Below are 13522 nucleotides of genomic sequence, written 5' to 3'. Positions count from 1 at the left end.
GTATGGTGTGGTGAACCTTATGGTCACGTATGCTGGTGTGGTGAACCTTGTGGTCATGTATGGTGTGGTAAACCTTATGGTCATGTATGGTGTGGTGAACCTTATGGTCACGTATGCTGGTGTGGTGAACCTTGTGGTCATGTATGCTGGTGTGGTGAACCTTGTGGTCATGTATGCTGGTGTGATGAACCTTGTGGTCATGTATGCTGGTGTGGTGAACCTTGTGGTCATGTATGCTGGTGTGGTGAACCTTGTGGTCATGTATGGTGTGGTAAACCTTATGGTCATGTATGGTGTGGTGAACCTTATGGTCATGTATGGTGGTGTGGTGAACCATGTGGTCATGTATGCTGGTGTGGTGAACCTTGTGGTCATGTATGGTGGCGTGGTGAACCTTGTGGTCATGTATGGAGGTGTGGTGAACCTTGTGGTCATGTGGTCATGTATGGTGGTGTGGTGAACCTTGTGGTCATGTAAGGTGGTGTGGTGAACCCTGTAATCATGTATGATGGTGTGGTGAACCTTGTGGTCATGTCTGGTGGTGTGGTGAACCCTGTGGTCATGTATGATGGTGTAGTGAACCTTGTGGTCATGTATGGTGGTGTGTTGAACCTTGTGGTCATGTATGGTGGTGTGTTGAACCTTGTGGTCATGTATGCTGGTGTGGTGAGCCTTGTAGTCATGTATTGTGGTGTAGTGAATTTTGTGGTCATGTATGGATGTGTGGTGAACCTTGTGGTCATGTATGGTGGTGTAGTGAACCTTGTGGTCATGTATAGTGGTGTGGTGAACCTTGTGGTCATGTATGCTGGTGTGGTGAACCATGTGGTCATGTATGCTGGTGTGGTGAACCTTGTGGTCATATATTGTGTGGTAAACCTTGTGGTCATGTATGGCGTGGTGAACCTTGTGGCCATGTATGCTGGTGTGGTGAACCCTGTGCTCATGTATGGTGTGGTGAACCTTGTGGTCATGTATGCTGGTGTGGTGAACCCTGTGGTCATGTATGGTGTGGTGAATCTTGTGGTCATGTATGCTGATGTGGTGAACCTTGTGGTCATTTATGCTGGTGTGGTGAACCTTGTGGTCATGTATGGTGGCGTGGTGAACCTTGTGGTCATGTTTGCTGGTGTGGTGAACCTTGTGGTCATGTATGCTGGTGTGGTGAACCTTGTGTTCATGTATGCTGGTGTGGTGAACCTTGTGGTCATGTATGCTGGTGTGGTGAACCTTGTGGTCATGCATGGCGTGGTAAACCTTGTGGTCATGCTTGGTGTGGTAAACCTTGTGGGCATGTATGCTGGCGTGGTGAACCTTGTGGTCATGTATGGCGTGGTGAACCTTGTGGTCATGTATGGCGTGGTGAACCTTGTGGTCATGCTTGGTGTGGTAAACCTTGTGGTCATGTATGGTGTGGTGAACCTTGTGGTCATGTATGGTGTGGTGAACCTTGTGGTCATGTATGGTGTGGTGAACCTTGTGGTCATGTATGGTGTGGTGAACCTTGTGGTCATGTATGGTGTGGTGAACCTTGTGGTCATGTATGGTGTGGTGAACCTTGTGGTCATGTATGGTGGTGTGGTGAACCTTGTGGTCATGTATGGTGGTGTGGTGAACCTTGTGGTCATGTATGGTGTGGTGAACCTTGTGGTCATGTATGGTGTGGTGAACCTTGTTGTCATGTATGGTGGTGTGGTGAACCCTGTGGTCATGTATGGTCTGGTGAACCTTGTGGTCATGTATGCTGATGTGGTTAACCTTGTGGTCATGTATGCTGATGTGGTGAACCTTGTGGTCATGTATGCTGGTGTGGTGAACCCTGTGGTCATGTGTGCTGGCGTGGTAAACCTTGTGGTCATGTATGCTGATGTGGTGAACCTTGTGGTCATGTAAGCTGGTGTGGTGAACCTTGTGGTCATGTATGGTGGTGTGGTAAAACCCTGTGGTCATGTATGCTGGTGTGGTGAACCTTGTGGTCATGTATAGTGGCTTGGTTAACCTTGTGGTCATGTATGGTGGTGTGGTCAACCTTGTGGTCATGTATGCTGGTGTGGTGAACCTTGTGGTCATGTATGCTGGTGTGGGGAACCTTGTGGTCATGTATGGTGGCTTGGTGAACCTTGTGGTCATGTATGGTGGTGTGGTCAACCTTGTGGTCATGTATGCTGGTGTGGGGAACCTTGTGGTCATGTATGGTGGCTTGGTGAACCTTGTGGTCATGTATGGTGGTGTGGTCAACCTTGTGGTCATGTATGCTGGTGTGGTGAACCTTGTGGTCATGTATGCTGGTGTGGGGAACCTTGTGGTCATGTATGGTGGCTTGGTGAACCTTGTGGTCATGTATGGTGGTGTGGTCAACCTTGTGGTCATGTATGCTGGTGTGGGGAACCTTGTGGTCATGTATGGTGGCTTGGTGAACCTTGTGGTCATGTATGGTGGTGTGGTCAACCTTGTGGTCATGTATGCTGGTGTGGTGAACCTTGTGGTCATGTATAGTGGTGTGGTGAACCCTGTGGTCATGTATGATGGTGTGGGTGAACCTTGTGGTCATGTATGGTGGTGTGGTGAACCCTGTGGTCATGTATGATGGTGTGGTGAACCTTGTGGTCATGTATGGTGGTGTAGTGAACCTTGTGGTCATGTATGGTAGTGTGTTGAACCTTGTGGTCATGTATGCTGGTGTGGTGAACCTTGTAGTCATGTATGGTGGTGTAGTGAACCTTGTGGTCATGTATGGAGGTGTGGTGAACCTTGTGGTCATGTATGGAGGTGTGGTGAACCTTGTGGTCATGTATGGTGGTGTAGTGAACCTCGTGGTCTTGTATGGTGGTGTGGTGAACAGTGTGGTCATGTATGCTGGTGTGGTGAACCTTGTGGTCATGTATGGTGGTGTGGTGAACCTTGTGGTCATGTATGGTGGTGTGGTGAACCTTGTGGTCATGTATGCTGGTGTGGTGAACCTTGTGGTCATATATGGTGTGGTAAACCTTGTGGTCATGTATGCTGGTGTGGTGAACCTTGTGGTCATATATGGTGTGGTGAACCTTGTGGTCATGTATGCTGGTGTGGTGAACCTTGTGGTCATGTATGGTGGTGTGGTGAACTTTGTGGTCATGTATGCTGGTGTGGTGAACCTTGTGGTCATATATGGTGTGGTAAACCTTGTGGTCATGTATGGCGTGGTGAACCTTGTGGCCATGTATGCTGGTGTGGTGAACCCTGTGGTCATGTATGGTGTGGTGAACCTTGTGGTCATGTATGCTGGTGTAATGAACCCTGTGGTCATGTATGGTCTGGTGAACCTTGTGGTCATGTATGCTGATGTGGTGAACCTTGTGGTCATGTATGCTGATGTGGTGAAACTTGTGGTCATGTATGCTGGTGTGGTGAACCCTGTGGTCATGTGTGCTGTTGTGGCGATCCTTGTGGTCATGTATGGTGTGGTGAACCTTATGGTCACGTATGCTGGTGTGGTGAACCTTGTGGTCATGTATGGTGTGGTAAACCTTATGGTCATGTATGGTGTGGTGAACCTTATGGTCACGTATGCTGGTGTGGTGAACCTTGTGGTCATGTATGCTGGTGTGGTGAACCTTGTGGTCATGTATGCTGGTGTGGTGAACCTTGTGGTCATGTATGCTGGTGTGGTGAACCTTGAGGTCATGTATGCTGGTGTGGTGAACCTTGTGGTCATGTATGGTGTGGTAAACCTTATGGTCATGTATGGTGTGGTGAACCTTATGGTCATGTATGGTGGTGTGGTGAACCATGTGGTCATGTATGCAGGTGTGGTGAACCTTGTGGTCATGTATGGTGGCGTGGTGAACCTTGTGGTCATGTATGGAGGTGTGGTGAACCTTGTGGTCATGTGGTCATGTATGGTGGTGTGGTGAACCTTGTGGTCATGTATGCTGGTGTGGTGAACCTTGTGGTCATGTAAGGTGGTGTGGTGAACCCTGTGGTCATGTATGATGGTGTGGTGAACCTTGTGGTCATGTCTGGTGGTGTGGTGAACCCTGTGGTCATGTATGATGGTGTAGTGAACCTTGTGGTCATGTATGGTGGTGTGTTGAACCTTGTGGTCATGTATGGTGGTGTGTTGAACCTTGTGGTCATGTATGCTGGTGTGGTGAACCTTGTGGTCATGTATAGTGGTGTGGTGAACCTTGTGGTCATGTATGCTGGTGTGGTGAACCTTGTGGTCATGTATAGTGGTGTGGTGAACCTTGTGGTCATGTATGCTGGTGTGGTGAACCTTGTGGTCATGTATGCTGGTGTGGTGAACCTTGTGGTCATATATTGTGTGGTAAACCTTGTGGTCATGTATGGCGTGGTGAACCTTGTGGCCATGTATGCTGGTGTGGTGAACCCTGTGCTCATGTATGGTGTGGTGAACCTTGTGGTCATGTATGCTGGTGTGGTGAACCCTGTGGTCATGTATGGTGTGGTGAATCTTGTGGTCATGTATGCTGATGTGGTGAACCTTGTGGTCATGTATGCTGGTGTGGTGAACCTTGTGGTCATGTATGGTGGCGTGGTGAACCTTGTGGTCATGTTTGCTGGTGTGGTGAACCTTGTGGTCATGTATGCTGGTGTGGTGAACCTTGTGGTCATGTATGCTGGTGTGGTGAACCTTGTGGTCATGTATGCTGGTGTGGTGAACCTTGTGGTCATGTATGGCGTGGTGAACCTTGTGGTCATGCTTGGTGTGGTAAACCTTGTGGTCATGTATGCTGGCGTGGTGAACCTTGTGGTCATGTATGGCGTGGTGAACCTTGTGGTCATGTATGGCGTGGTGAACCTTGTGGTCATGCTTGGTGTGGTAAACCTTGTGGTCATGTATGGTGTGGTGAACCTTGTGGTCATGTATGGTGTGGTGAACCTTGTGGTCATGTATGGTGTGGTGAACCTTGTGGTCATGTATGGTGTGGTGAACCTTGTGGTCATGTATGGTGTGGTGAACCTTGTGGTCATGTATGGTGGTGTGGTGAACCTTGTGGTCATGTATGGTGGTGTGGTGAACCTTGTGGTCATGTATGGTGTGGTGAACCTTGTGGTCATGTATGGTGGTGTGGTGAACCTTGTGGTCATGTATGGTGTGGTGAACCTTGTGGTCATGTATGGTGGTGTGGTGAACCTTGTGGTCATGTATGGTGGTGTGGTGAACCTTGTGGTCATGTATGGTGTGGTGAACCTTGTGGTCATGTATGGTGGTGTGGTGAACCTTGTGGTCATGTATGGTGTGGTGAACCTTGTGGTCATGTATGGCGTAGTGAACCTTGTGGTCGTGAACGCTGGCGTAGTGGCTGTAGTTCTTACAACGCCAAGGTAGAGGTAGACTTGTGATTATAATTGTAGTGTGGATCTTCAACATCACTCACAGAGAACACCATTAGTGTGTACAATATTTAACACACTTGACACTACTGTGGAGACTATGTATCTGTGGCCGACGTCTTCAGATGTGTGTAAAGACACGTTTGTCCCATGAGACTTACTCATTACTTAATACAGACATTATATGTAAACTTCCACAAGTAAATTCTAAACAGCATCACACTCAGCTGCCCAGCAAGAAGCAGCATAAGAGCACACAGCATAACCTGTCCTGCATCTGCCGATCTTCAAGAAATATTCCCACAGTCAGTGATTCCATCTTTTTCAAAAGAAAACGATCTTAACATTCGAAGGGAGACTTAAACTTTGAGGACTTCGGTGCCTGTCACCATCATCTTGACATGTTTTTCCTCAATAAAATAAAAAGTTTGTTTTAGAAGGGTGAACGATTGGCCCAAGAAATGAGCATTTTAGACGCTAGCGGATCTCCCAACTTCTTGATATGGTATTGATTGTTTACATTCTATTATTCCTTGATTAATGAAATACTATTAATCTTTTGTTGAACTTTAAAACAAATACTTTTATGAAATAACAAAAATTAAGATTACCACAAACCTCTTTTTGGTAGACGATGATAACCTGAGGATGTCTGAAGTGCCACCAGCTCTAAACTCCCTCTTAACCGAGCGCTTTTTGCTGCTTGCTTTAACAAAAGCTTAACGCTCGCTGGTTGACCAAAAGCTGTAGGCTGGAGAGTTGTTGAGGAAAGTTTGTCTTTAATCACGTATCACATCACACCAGGACACACTGTGAATGTGGCCAAGTGTCATACACAGGACAAGTCCTTGTGGTCACTCAATGGTCATTACTTCCGGGACACCATGAACACTGTTCACAACAGATAATATCAATACATCCTGGTAAAACCAAAAGCAAGACACTTCACACACACGAGAACTGTTAACAGTACACTACTGACAACTACACTGGCGTCAACGGTGACACACGAGGACTGTTAACAGTACACTACTCATAACTACACTGGCGTCAATAGTAACACCAGATATGAGCACACAAGCCACCACTACGCTTATCTATATCGAGGCGGACGGAACGTTGAGCGACAAAAAACAATACCAGTGACAAAAATCTGGGTTGCTTTCTAGATTATCTTCCACACTAATGAGACAACTCTCTGGTATCTGCTATGTTACTGGTGATATTTATCACACACTACCGGTCTGTGTGTACTCTGTGCTCCCTCTGTGTTACTGCAACCCGCTCTGGCTATAATGTACCTATGTGGCCAAGGGCTTATATGCTAATGTTCATAGTTTATCTGTGGTAGATTTCCAGCTATTTCCTATCACCAGGCACCAACCCTTCCTCAAGTACAATAGTCTCATAGTACCCGTCACATTACTGTAAAGAGCATAAGGGTCCGTTTGCTCAAATTTTAATGGATGCTTGTATTTTTCCAGTAAAACTTCTGATGTGAAATTTACGTACTATTTTCCATGTTATTCGAGTATCATAGATATGCTACATCCAATTGAAGGCTCGTAGTTTTGTTTTGAGAAATCATGGTAGTTTTAAATAAATTATATTAAGCATTAAAAATTATTACATATTATTATGGGGCTCTAAATGAATTTAATATACAATTGTGTGTGCTTTGAAATCTAAAGAGAGTGAATTGCAGGAACGTCAACAGAAAATGATAATAATAAAAATAATATTAATATTTTATTTAGGAAAAGTACATACATGCAGAGTTACAAACATTCTGATTGATTTATAGATAGAGCTAGTACATTCAATACATAAAGCCACTAGTACACATAGCGTTTCAGGCAAAACAAGCCGAAGTTAAGTTGAAATGGGGTACACTACTGAAAACAGGATAGATCTATGGTCCACAACAAATCTCACGATGAGTCCACTACCACCTAAAAGGATAGGTATGAAGTCCACTATCACCTGTTGGATGGGTATGGAGTCCATTACCACCTATAGGATGGGTATAGGATGGTCCATTACAGCCTCATGATTGGCATGGGGTGAATTACTGCCCACAGCATGGGCATGGGGTCCACTACTGCCAACAGGAAGACTATGGGGTTCACTTCCATCCACTGGATGGTTATGAGGTCCACTACCCCAAAGCATGGGTATGGGGTCCACTACCGCCCAGAGGATGAATGTATGGTCCACTTCCTCCTTTATGATGGGTATGTGGCCCAGTACCGCCCACAGGATGAGTATGGGGTCCCCCAAGGCCCTCAGGAGAAGTATGGGTTTTACTACTGCCCACATGATAGGTATGGGGGGAACACTACCGCCCAGAAGATGGGTGAAAAGTTCACTTCTGCCCACAGAATGGGTATGGGTCCTCTACCGCCCCGGGATGAGACCCCCCAGGTGTCCACTACCACCTGAAGATGGTTATGGAGTCCGCTATTGCCTACAGGATCAAGTACTGCCCAGAGGATTGCTAAAGGGTGCGGTACTGCCCCATACCCATCCGGTAGTGTCTATGGGATCTGCTCTAGGTGGGACCATAGAGCCAAAGCTCAACACATGAAAGCACAATTAGGTGAGAACAGGATGGGTATGGCATCCTCTACCCTCCACAGAATGGGTACTGGGTCAATTACTACACACAGAATGGGGTATGGGGTCAACTACCGCTCACGGGTTGGGGTATGGGGTAAACTGCAGCTCATGGGATGGGGTATGGGGTCAACTACAGCTCACGGGTGGGGGTATGGGGCCACCAACAGCCACAAGTTGGGGTATGGGATCAAATATAGCTCAGGGTTTGGGGTATGGGGTCAACTACAGCTCATGGGTTGGGGTATGGGGTCAACTACAGCTCATGGGATGGGGTATGGGGTCAACTACAGCTCATGGGTTGGGGTATGGGGTCAACTACAGCTCATGGGATGGGGTATGGGGTCAACTACAGCTCATGGGTTGGGGTATGGGGTCAACTACAGCTCATGGGATGGGGTATGGGGTCAACTACAGCTCATGGGATGGGGTATGGGGTCAACTACGGCTCACAGGTTGGGGTATGGGGTCCACTACAGCTCATAGCTTGGGGTATTAGGTAAGCTTTAGCTCTCAGGTTGGGGTATAGGGTCAACTATAGCTCACGAATTGGGGTATGGGGTCACCTGCAGTCAATGGTTGATGTATGGGGTCAACTACAGCTCACGAGTTGGGGTATGGGGTCAACTACAGCTCATGGGTTGGGGTATGGGGTCTACTACAGCTCATGGGTTGGGGTATGGGGTCAACTACAGCTCATGGGTTGGGGTATGGGGTCAACTACAGCTCATGGGTTGGGGTATGGGGTCAACTACAGCTCATAGGTTGGTTTCGGGGTCAACTGCAGCTCATGGATTGGGGTATGGGGTCAACTACAGCTCACGGGTTGGGGTATGGGGTCAACTACAGCTCATATGTTGGGGTATGGGGTCACCAACAGTCACAGGTTGGGGTATGGGGTCAACGAAAGCTCATGGGTTGGGGTATGGGGTCATCTATAGCTCACTGGTTGGGGTATGGGTTCCACTACAGCTCATGGGTTGGGGTATGGGGTCAACTACAGTCACAGGTTGGGGTATGGGACAACTACAGTCACAGGTTGGGGTATGGGACAACTACAGCTCGTGGGTTGGGGTATAGGGTTAGGTAAAACTCATAGGTTGGGTTATGGGGTCAACTACAGCTCACGTGTTGGGGTACGAGGGGCCTCGTAGCCTGGTGGATAGCGCGCAGGACTCGTAATTCTGTGGCGCGGGTTCGATTCCCGCTCGAGGCAGAAACAAATGGGCAAAGTTTCTTTCACCCTGAATGCCCCTGTTACCTAGCAGTAAATAGGTACCTGGGTGTTAGTCAGCTGTCACGGGCTGCTTCCTGGGGGTGGAGGCCTGGTCGAGGACCGGGCCGCGGGGACACTAAAAAGCCCCGAAATCATCTCAAGATAACCTCAAGATATGGGGTCAACTACAGCTCATGGGTTAGGGTATGGGGTTACCTACAGTCACAGGTTGTGGTATGGGGTCATCTACAGCTCACGGGTTGGGGTATAGGGTCACCTACAGCTCATGGGTTGGGGTATGGGGTCAACTACAGCTCACAGGTTGGGGTATGGGGTCAAACATAGCTCACGGGTTGGGGTATGGGGTCAACTATAGCTCACGGGTTGGGGTATGGGGTCAACTACAGCTCACAGGTTGGGGTATGGGGTCAGCTACAGCTCATGGGTTGGGGTATGGGGTCAACTACAGCTCACGGGTTGGGGTATGGGGTCAACTACAGCTCACCGGTTGGGGTATGGGGTCAGCTACAGCTCATGGGTTGGGGTATGGGGTCAGCTACATCTCATATGTTGGGGTATGGGGTCAACTACAGCTCATGGGATGGGGTATGGGGTCAACTACAGTCACAGGTTGGGGTATGGGGGTCCCCTACAGCACATGAGTTGGAGTATGGGGTCAACTACAGCTCACAGGTTGGGGTACGGGGTCAACTTTAGCTCACGGATTGGGGTATGGGGTCAACTACAGCTCATGGGTTGGGGTATTTGGTCAACTACAGCTCACGGGTTGGGGTATGGAGTCCACTACAGCTCATAGCTTGGGGTATTAGGTAAACTTTAGCTCTCGGGTTGGGGTATAGGGTCAACTACAGCTCACGTGTTGGGGTATGGGGTCACCTACAGCTCATGGGTTGGGGTATGGGGTCACCTACAGCTCACGTATTGGGGTATGGGGTCAACTACAGCTCATAGGTTGGTTTCGGGGTCAACTGCAGCTCATGGATTTGGGTATGGGGTCAACTACAGCTCACGGGTTGGGGTATGGGGTCAACTACAGCACATGGGTTGGGGTATGGGGTCACCAACAGTCACAGGTTGGGGTATGGGGTCAAATATAGCTCATGGGTTGGGGTATGGGGTCACCAACAGTCACAGGTTGGGGTATGGGGTCAACGACAGCTCATGGGTTGGGGTATGGGGTCATCTATAGCTCACTGGTTGGGGTATGGGTTCCACTACAGCTCACGGGTTGGGGTATTGGGTCATCTATAGCTCACGGGTTGGGGTATGGGTTCCACTACAGCTCACGGGTTGGGGTATGGGGTCAACTACAGTCACAGGTTGGGGTATGGGGACAACTACAGCTCATGGGTTGGGGCATAAGGTTAGGTAAAACTCATAGGTTGGGTTATGGGGTCAACTACAACTCACGTGTTGGGGTATGGGGTCAACTACAGCTCATTGGTTAGGGTATGGGGTCACCTACAGTCACAGGTTGTGGTATGGGGTCATCTACAGCTCACGGGTTGGGGTATAGGGTCAACTACCGCTCATGGGTTGGGGTATGGGGTCAACTACAGCTCACGGGTTGGGGTATGGGGTCAACTACAGCTCACGGGTTGGGGTATGGGGTCAACTACAGTCACAGGTTGGGGTATGGGGTCAACTACAGCTCACGAGTTGGGATATAGGGTCAACTACAGTCACAGGTTTGGATATGGGGTCCACTACAGCTCACGGGTTTGGGTATAGGGTCAACTACAGCTCATGGGTTTGGGTATGGGGTCAACTACAGCTCACGGGTTGGGGTATGGGGGTCAACTTCAGCTCACGGGGTGGGGTATGGGGTCAAGTACAGCTCAAGCGTTGGGGTATGGGGTTCACTACAGCTCACGGGTTGGTGTATGGGGTCAACTACAGCTCACGGGTTGGGGTATGGGGTCAACTACAGCTTACAGATTGGTGTATGGGGTCAACTATAGCTCACGAGTTGGGGTATGGGGTTAACTACAGCTCACAGATTGGTGTATGGGGTCAACTACAGCTCACGAATTGGGGTATGGGGTCAACTACAGCTCACAGATTGGGGTATGGGGTCAACTACAGCTCATGAGTTGGGGTATGGGGTCAACTACAGCTCACAGATTAGGGTATAGGGTCAACTTTAACTCACGGGTAGGGGTATGGGGTCAATTACAGCTCACGGGTTGGTACATGGGGTCAACTACAGCTGAAGGGTTGGGGTATGGGGTTTACTACAGCTCACGGGTTGGTGTATGGGGTCAACTACAGCTCACGGGTTGGGCTAAGGGGTCAACTACAGCTCACAGATTGGTGTATGGGTCAACTTTAGCTCACGGGTTGGGGGAATGGGGTCAACTACAGCTCACGGGTTGGGGTATGGGGTCAACTACAGTTCACGAGTTGGGGTATGGGGTCAACTACAGCTCACAGATTAGGGTATTGGTATGGGATATCTGGGGCTTGACTTAATTATTTAATTGCTTGCTTATTTAATTTAATAACGAAGGACCACCCACTTTTGAGAAAAGAGGGAAACTAATAAAAAGTGATCATTAGAAAACACACTGAAGAACCAGTGTCTATGGATAAGTATTAGAAAGAATAATCACTTAAATAAATAATGGACTGTATGGTTAATTAACTAAAGTCAGAGCCTCAAACACCTACATTGGGGGGGTATTGCTAGAACTTCATATACGTCTAGGAACTAGTGTGGTTCTTCACCAGTTCATTGTTGAGTAAATAATATGACCTAAAATGTTATAGAGTCAAATGTGTAAACTCAAAGAGTGAATATTAATTATTATTAAATTAAAGAGCAATCATCTAAGTAAACACATTAATTTCCAATAATAAGATATGGTAAGAATATTCAATATGATAATCTTGTAAATTTGTATAACAATAAAATGGAAGAATTAAATGTATACAAAAAAGTCTTAGCTTTAAGACGATTTCTATGACATCGTTCGTGATTCGTCCTCGTGATCTCAGGATCTCCACATAGAAGAAATTAGAGGTGAATAACACGAATGTTGTTAACGACTCGTTGACTCCTCACATACGAGCTGTAATTTAAAAGATATTAAGTAGCATTGAACTAGGCTACTTTAATCTCAATATTCATGAAAATAGAAAATAAACATTAATGCGGTACTAACGTTGGATTTGGGGTCGTCTTACTATATAACGACAGACTACTCACGAAATATACAATCTTAAATGATGCATCAAGAAAGAAACGATACTTAACATGAGCGCAGTAACTACTGAAGTCTGCCGATATCGCGTCTGCCAGTCCCAGACTTTCACTGTGTTGTACACGTGTTTGTGGGTTTTGGCTTAATTCTCGACGCGTTATTGATTGACCGAGCACTATGGAGCACGTGGAAGAATAATTATTCGGTATTAGTTGGGTATCAGTGTAATTCTTGCTGATAACTCCCCAACGCCACGTGTTTCGCCACTCTGACGCCAAGACCTTCCTCTCTCTAAGCACGCTCGCTGCACAATGGCGTCTCCGCCTTCCCCAACCTGCGTCTCGCATTCACCACAGAAGTTATTAATCACGAATACTATTATTTCGCGCAATTGTGGTTGAAATACTTTAATAAGGACTGGGTTGTGATTCTAGGGATTTAAATATTATCGCTTTCTCGCCTTATGGTGGGAAACGGGAAATGGAGAAGATTTTAGTTTTCTCCATGGTATTCACGCGTGACAGAAAAACTATTACTTGATAACAATTGTAACTAAAAACTCTCGATTTAGAATTATTGGGAGTTATATTATCCGTAAATAATTATCACACGGAATACTGATGATTTTAGAGAACCACATTCAATTCTCTAACACATTGGTAATAAATGTGTTTAACTAGACATTATCTGACGTTATCAGACATTATCTGAGTTGGTGCTCTAATTCGTAAGAATTCTAGCATTAATACGCAGATACAATGGTTAGTTTATGTTAACACTACTGTTAGTAAATATAGTGACTACTGTAGTTAGTATATAATAATAATGATTTATTATAATACAATAGTAGTGTATTAGTGTTGGAAATTTCCAACAATAGGGTCAACTGCAGCTCACGAGTTGGGGTATGGGGTCAACTACAGCACATACGATGGGGAATGGGGTCAAATATAGCTCACGGGTTGGGGTATGGGGTCAAATCAAGCTCTTGGGTTGGGGTATGGGGTCAACTACAGCTCATAGGATGGGGTATGGGGTCAAATATAGCTCACGGGTTGGGGTATGGGGTCAAATCAAGCTCTTGGGTTGGGGTATAGGGTCAACTACAGCGCACGGGTTGGGGTACGGG

This window comes from Procambarus clarkii, chromosome 66 (assembly GCF_040958095.1).
Source record: "Procambarus clarkii isolate CNS0578487 chromosome 66, FALCON_Pclarkii_2.0, whole genome shotgun sequence".
Taxonomy (NCBI): domain Eukaryota; kingdom Metazoa; phylum Arthropoda; class Malacostraca; order Decapoda; family Cambaridae; genus Procambarus; species Procambarus clarkii.
This window is presented reverse-complemented; position numbering follows the sequence as displayed.